The sequence below is a fragment of the Callorhinus ursinus genome, unplaced genomic scaffold (assembly GCF_003265705.2).
Source record: "Callorhinus ursinus isolate GAN/ISIS: 27379988/994484 unplaced genomic scaffold, GSC_fseal_2.0 scaffold2, whole genome shotgun sequence".
NCBI classification, from domain to species: domain Eukaryota; kingdom Metazoa; phylum Chordata; class Mammalia; order Carnivora; family Otariidae; genus Callorhinus; species Callorhinus ursinus.
The window spans coordinates 60,525,309-60,531,560 of NW_027397064.1; the positions used below are offsets into that span (position 1 = coordinate 60,525,309).

General features: G+C 40.6%; 1 pseudogene; it reads right to left on the bottom strand.

Moving 5' to 3' along the window:
* Window positions 1-5,677: 5,677 nt before the first annotated feature.
* Window positions 5,678-5,890, bottom strand: LOC112809411 (26S proteasome complex subunit SEM1 pseudogene; annotated as a pseudogene).
* Window positions 5,891-6,252: the final 362 nt, after the last annotated feature.

Consider the following 6,252-nt stretch of genomic DNA (forward strand, 5'->3'; position numbering starts at 1 on the left):
AGTGCTCATCACAGCAAGTGCCCTTCTTAATCCCCGTCACCCATCTAGCCCATCCCCTGCCCACCTCCTTTTAATCAACCTTCAGTTTCTTCTCTATAGCTAAGAGTCTCTTATGGTTTGCTTCCCTCTCTTTTTTTCCCCTTCCCCTATGATCGTCTGTTTTCTTTCTTAAATTCCACATATGAGTGAGATCATATGATATTTGTCTTTCTCTGACCAACTTACTTCGCTCAGCACAATACCCTCTAGCTCTATCCACGTCGTTGCAAATGGCAAGATTTCATTTTTTTTTTTTTTAAAGATTTTTATTTATTTGACAGAGAGAGACACAGTGAGAGAGGGAACACAAGCAGGGGGAGTGGCAGACAGAGGGAGAAGCAGGCTCCCCGCCGAGCAGGGAGCCTGATGTGGGACTCGATCCTAGGACCCTGGGATCATGACCTGAGCCGAAGGCAGACGCTTAACGACTGAGCCACCTGGCTGAGTAATATTACATGCTATACACTCACACACCCTGCATTTTCTTTATCCATTCATCAGTCAATGGACATTTGGGCTCTTTCCATAATTTGGTTATTGTTGATAATCCTGCTATAAACATCAGGGTGCATGCGCCCCTTGCTCTGAGTGTTTTATTTTTTTATTTTTTAAAGATTTTATTTATTTATTTATTTGAGAGAGAGAATGAGAGAGAGAGAGAGAGAGCATGAGAGGGGGGAGGGTCAGAGGGAGAGGCAGACTCCCCACTGAGCAGGGAGCCTGATGAGGGACTCGATCCCGGGACTCCAGGATCATGACCTGAGCCGAAGGCAGTCGCCCAACCAACTGAGCCACCCAGGTGCCCTGCTCTGAGTGTTTTAAAGGCAGAATATTCATGCTCCTGCCTAGCCCTGTGCCATTCCACCAATTCACCAACTCACTGACAAGCCTACCTCTGCGGTTCACTTCGTGTGCACAGGTCCTACAGCCTCACATGACAACTTAACAGACGATCAGTTTTCACTGGACTTATATGGGTGGCTACCTTTGCAATCTATCTGAAACTCTGTAACATACGATGTCATGTGATTGTGAGATGGCTTTTAACAGCCTCTGCCGCACTTCCTGCTTGTTCCAGTACTAGGTTCTTGGTTGCACAACTGAGAAGTGTCTGGTGGGACAGAATACATGCTGTGGACTCTTAATTTATCTCATCTGATCAAAGATTTGTTTTTAAAAGTATTTCATTTGAGTTTAAGAAATTGTGAGACTATTCATGCCTTAAGGATTTTCAGAAAGAATGTGGTGTTTTTTAAGGAAGTAGATATTTTTTAAGCTTAATTGCTTAAAATGATAATTGAATTTCTTAGAACTTTAATATTTATCCATTTTATTTACTAGGATATCATCGTTTCAGTTCCGTTTAAGAAAATCTGTTGTCTGTCTAAAATGGGTTAACTTTAGACATAGTAAGACTTTAAAAAATGTATCTGTATATGTTGCAAAATGATCTAACATTGTACTTTTTTAAGTTCTGAATCATTAAAAAAATTTTGATTGAGTATATTTGACTTATATGTAATTTAAGGCATACAATGTGTTAATTTGATGCATTTATATGCTATAATGTGATTGCCGTTGCAGTGATATTTAGCACCTTTGTCACATTGCATAATTATCCTTTCTTTTTAGTGGATGGGAAATGACGTTTAGTTTCTTAGCAAGTTTGATGATTGTAGTACAATATTGTTGTCTGTATTCATTATACTGTGCATTAGATTTTTATGTCGTATTTGCTACTCACTGCAAGTTCGTACCCTTAAATATTGATCTTACTGCCTTAACTTTTTTTTTTTAAAGATTTATTTATTTATTCATGAGAGACAGAGAGACAGAGAGAGAGAGAGAGAGAGAGAGGCAGAGGGAGAAGCAGGGAGCCTGATGCGGGACTCGATCCCAGGACCCTGGGATCATGACCTGAGCCGAAGGCAGACGCTTAACCATCTGAGCCACCCAGGCACCCCTTACTGCCTTAACTTTGAGAAGACTGATGTGGCAGAATCAACCTTTGCTCTGTACCTTTTCAGCCTGGTCAAAAACTTTCTAAATTTCTTAATATTTAAAAAAAGTTAAAAAATATTTTTTATGGGCAACCCTCTTGGGTCCCTTCTCTCTTCGGGAGCTTTGTACTCTCACTTTACTATCACTCAATAAACTTTGCTTTGCTGCCCCCCCAATATATATATTTACAACTAATGTCAATATAAAGTTTTCAGGGTGCCTAGGTGGCTCAGTCATTAAGCGTCTGCCTTCGGCTCAGGTCATGATCCCAGGGTCCTGGGATCGAGTCCCACATCTGCCTCCCTGCTCTCGACCTGAAGGCAGACGCTTAACAACTGAGCCACCCAGGTTTCCCTACGTAGAAATTATAATGTTAACAATGAATCATGGAACACTACATCAAAAACTAATGATGTAATGTATGGTGATTAACATAACAATAAAAAATTTTTAAAAAGCTAAAAAAAGAAATTATAATGTTAATATTATTTAAGTGATATATTACAACCTAAAAATAAAGTGCTACAGTACCTTATACATTAATCAAACTAGGTAGAAGCATTCTTCCAACAAAATTAGTGATCTTAATAAGATACTGCTCACCTTTTAACTTTCATTAGAAAATTAATGGCTTTAGGTGGAGGTAGCTAGAAATGTTTTAATGAGTTGACATTTTCTTATTCAACAGCAAATTTTTGATGCCAGTTTATGTTATTTTGGTAACAAGTTTCCATATTCTTATGACAGTTCTGTGGCTCAGGTGTACTTACACTCTGAAAGCCTCATTCAATTTGGCAGAGTTTAGCTGAATGCATATGGTGCTTGGCAGTTCTCTTACTTGGATTCCAGGCATATGAGATATTCTCTCCCATGCTATGCACTTTCTGACTTGTAGTCTGATAAAATTAGATCATCAGCTATGATAGTGCATCAACTAGCCAACAGTTGTAACTGTCTCACATAAGTCTTATTTTTCTTAATAACATTTAATGTTAAGATTTCTTAATAGCATTTAATTTACTTTCTTAACATTTTTAAAAGTAACATTTAAAACTTAATTGGAATTTATTTCATAAAATAAATAAGAATTGTATAATTCTTATAAAATGCATGGTCATAGAAATTAAATTAGATTTATTGTTATGAATGAATGAATGAATATGGCTCCCACTTCAAAAGAGAAATGTACCTTCTATATTAAATGAAGGTGATTAGCCTATAGCCACTTTATTTTATCTTATTTTTTTTAAAGATTTTATTTATTTATTTGAGAGAGAGAATGAGATAGAGAGAGCATGAGAGGGGGGAGAGTCCGAGGGAGAAGCTGACTCCCTGCTGAGCAGGGAGCCCGATGCGGGACTCCATCTCGGGACTCCAGGATCATGACCCTGAGCCGAAGGCAGTCGCTTAACCAACTGAGCCACCCAGGCGCCCCCTATAGCCACTTTAGAGACTCTCCTTAGCAGACATTTTTAAAAAATATTTAATTAATTTATTTGATAGAGAGCACAAGCAGAGGGAGAGGGAGAAGCAGACTCCCCGCTAAGCAGGGAGCCCGATGCGGGGCTGGATCCCAGGAGCCTGAGATCATGACCTGAGCCGAAGGCAGAGGCTTAACCGACTGAGCCACCCATGCGCCCCTGCAGACATTTATTACCTGTCTCTGTTTAGAAAAATTATTAGTGATATAAAAAGAGACTTTTATTTTAAACAGAGGTATTAATAAACGTACATTAAGGAGAGCATCTTTTTTTTTTTTTTAAAGATTTTATTTATTTATTTGACAGAGAGACACAGCGAGAGCAGGAACACAAGCAGGGGGAGTGGGAGAGGGAGAAGCAGGCTTCCCGCGGAGCAAGGAGCCCGATGTGGGGCTCGATCCCAGGACCCTGGGATCATGACCTGAGCCGAAGGCAGCCGCTTAACCGACTGAGCCACCCAGGCGCCCGAGAGCATCTTTTTTTTTTAAGATTGATTTTATTTATTTATTCCAGGGAGAGAGAGAGAGAGAGAGAGAGACAGGGAGAGGAGGAGCAGAGGGAGAGGGACAAGCAAACTCTGCACTGAGTGCAGAGCCTGATGCAGGGCTCGATCCCAGGACCCCAAGATCATGACCTGAGCCAAAACCAAGAGTCAGATGCTCAACTGACTGAGCCACCCAGGCGTCCCCAGGAGAGCATCTTCAAAATAATCTAAATAAAAATTCAGTCATCTTACATATTTATAATTACAAACTGATTAAAAGAACTAAGTGAAGGGACACCTGGGTGGCGCAGTCTTTAAGTGTCTGCCTTCGGCTCAGGTCATGATCCCAGCGTCCTGGGATGCAGCCCCGCATCGGGCTCCGTGCTCGGTGGGGAGCCTGCTTCTCCTTCTCCTGCTCCCCCTGCTTGTGTTCCCTCTCTCACTGTCTCTGTCAAATACATAGATAAAATCTTAAAAAAAAAAAAAAAGATCTAAGTGGAAAGACTATTTATCTGGTCTAGAAAAATATTCCTTCAAGAATTATATTTTTGGGGGACCTGGGTGGCTCAGTCGTTAAGTGTGTCTGCCTTTGGCTCAGGTCATGATCCCAGGGTCCTGGCATCTAGCCCCACATTGGGCTCCCTGCTCTGCGGGAAGCCTGCTTCTCCCTCTCACACTTCCCCTGCTTGTGTTCCCTCTCTCGCTGTGTCTCTCTCTGTCAAATAAATAAATAAAATATAAAAAAATTAGATTTTTAAATGAGTAGTTATATTTAAAAATGTATTAAGGTACATGCTAAAAATTTGAACAGTTCAAAAGGCATAGAATGGAAAAGAAAATCTTTCTTCTGTCCCAGATTCTAATTTCCCAGTCTTCCTACACCAGAAGCAACTTCTGTTGCTAGTTTCTCACATAGGTTCCCAGATATATCCTATATGCATGTATATCTCCTTTAAAAACCACAACAATAAAGGGGAATACAATATGAATATTGTTGGGCGCCTGGGTGGCTCAGTTGGTTAAGCGTCTGCCTTCAGCTCAGGTCATGATCCCAGCACCCTGGGATCGAGTCCTGCATCGGGCTCCCTGCTCAGTGAGGAGCTTGCTTCCCCACCTCCCACTCCCCCTGCTTGTGCTCTCTGTCTCTGTGTGTCAAATAAATAAATAAAATCTTAAAAAAAATGAATATTGTTTTGCATTTTATTTTCTCACTTATGTGTCTTAGTTATTATTTTTAATCAGTATATACATATATAATTCATTCTTTTACTGCTGTGTAGTATTTTATTACATGGCTGTACCATAATTTATTTAACTTTTTTTTTTAGGTCAAAACATTTACTTTGTGTTACAAAAACAAAAATAAAAGAATAAATAGGGGCGCCTGGGTGGCTCAGTCGTTATGCGTCTGCCTTCGGCTCAGGTCATGATCCCAGGGTCCTGGGATCCAGCCCCACATCGGGCTCCCTGCTCTGCGGGAAGCCTGCTTCTCTCTCTCCCACTCCCCCTGCTTGTGTCTCCTCTCTTGCTGTGTCTCTCTCTGTCAAATAAATAAATAAAATGTTAAAAAAAAGAATATATAAACATATTTTTTAAGGTGTCCCATCCTGGGTTCTCTGTCCTAGAATTTGGTAACCAGTTCAAGCTTAGGTTGCTTCAACAATTCTGGATGCTATGAGGTCTCCATCTTATAACCATGTTTCTCTGGTTCACCTTAGAACTGACTGGAGAAATTACCTTCTGCATTGTCATCATCCAGGTTATCCTCCCACAGGTTTGCTTCTTCATCTTCATCTAAACCAGACCAATCTTCCTCAGGGAACTCCTTGAACTTGTCATCCTCCTCCCGGAGACCCAAGGCCACCAGCTGCTTTTTCTCTGACATTGCAACCCTCCATGCCAAAAACCTCTTAGGCCAGTGGCAAAGTTGAAACCCTCACTTTCCCTCATGACTGCTGTCTCTGAGGAGCCTGGCTCTACCTTAGAGATGTGGGGTATTTAACTCTCTTTATTGTATGAGTTTAGGATTCTTTTCCTATTCAAGCAAAATCATCATGAACATCCTTGTAGAGGTGTCTTTGATTAGAAATGAAAGCATAATGGTAGAATAAAATTTTAGATGTGAAATTGTCGGGTGAAAGAGTATATGTATTTAAGTTTTGAAATATTTTGCTAAGTTTCTTCCAAAAAGACAGCCAACCTATGGCACCCCCAACAGGGGCCACCTGGCACACTTCACTCTTACCA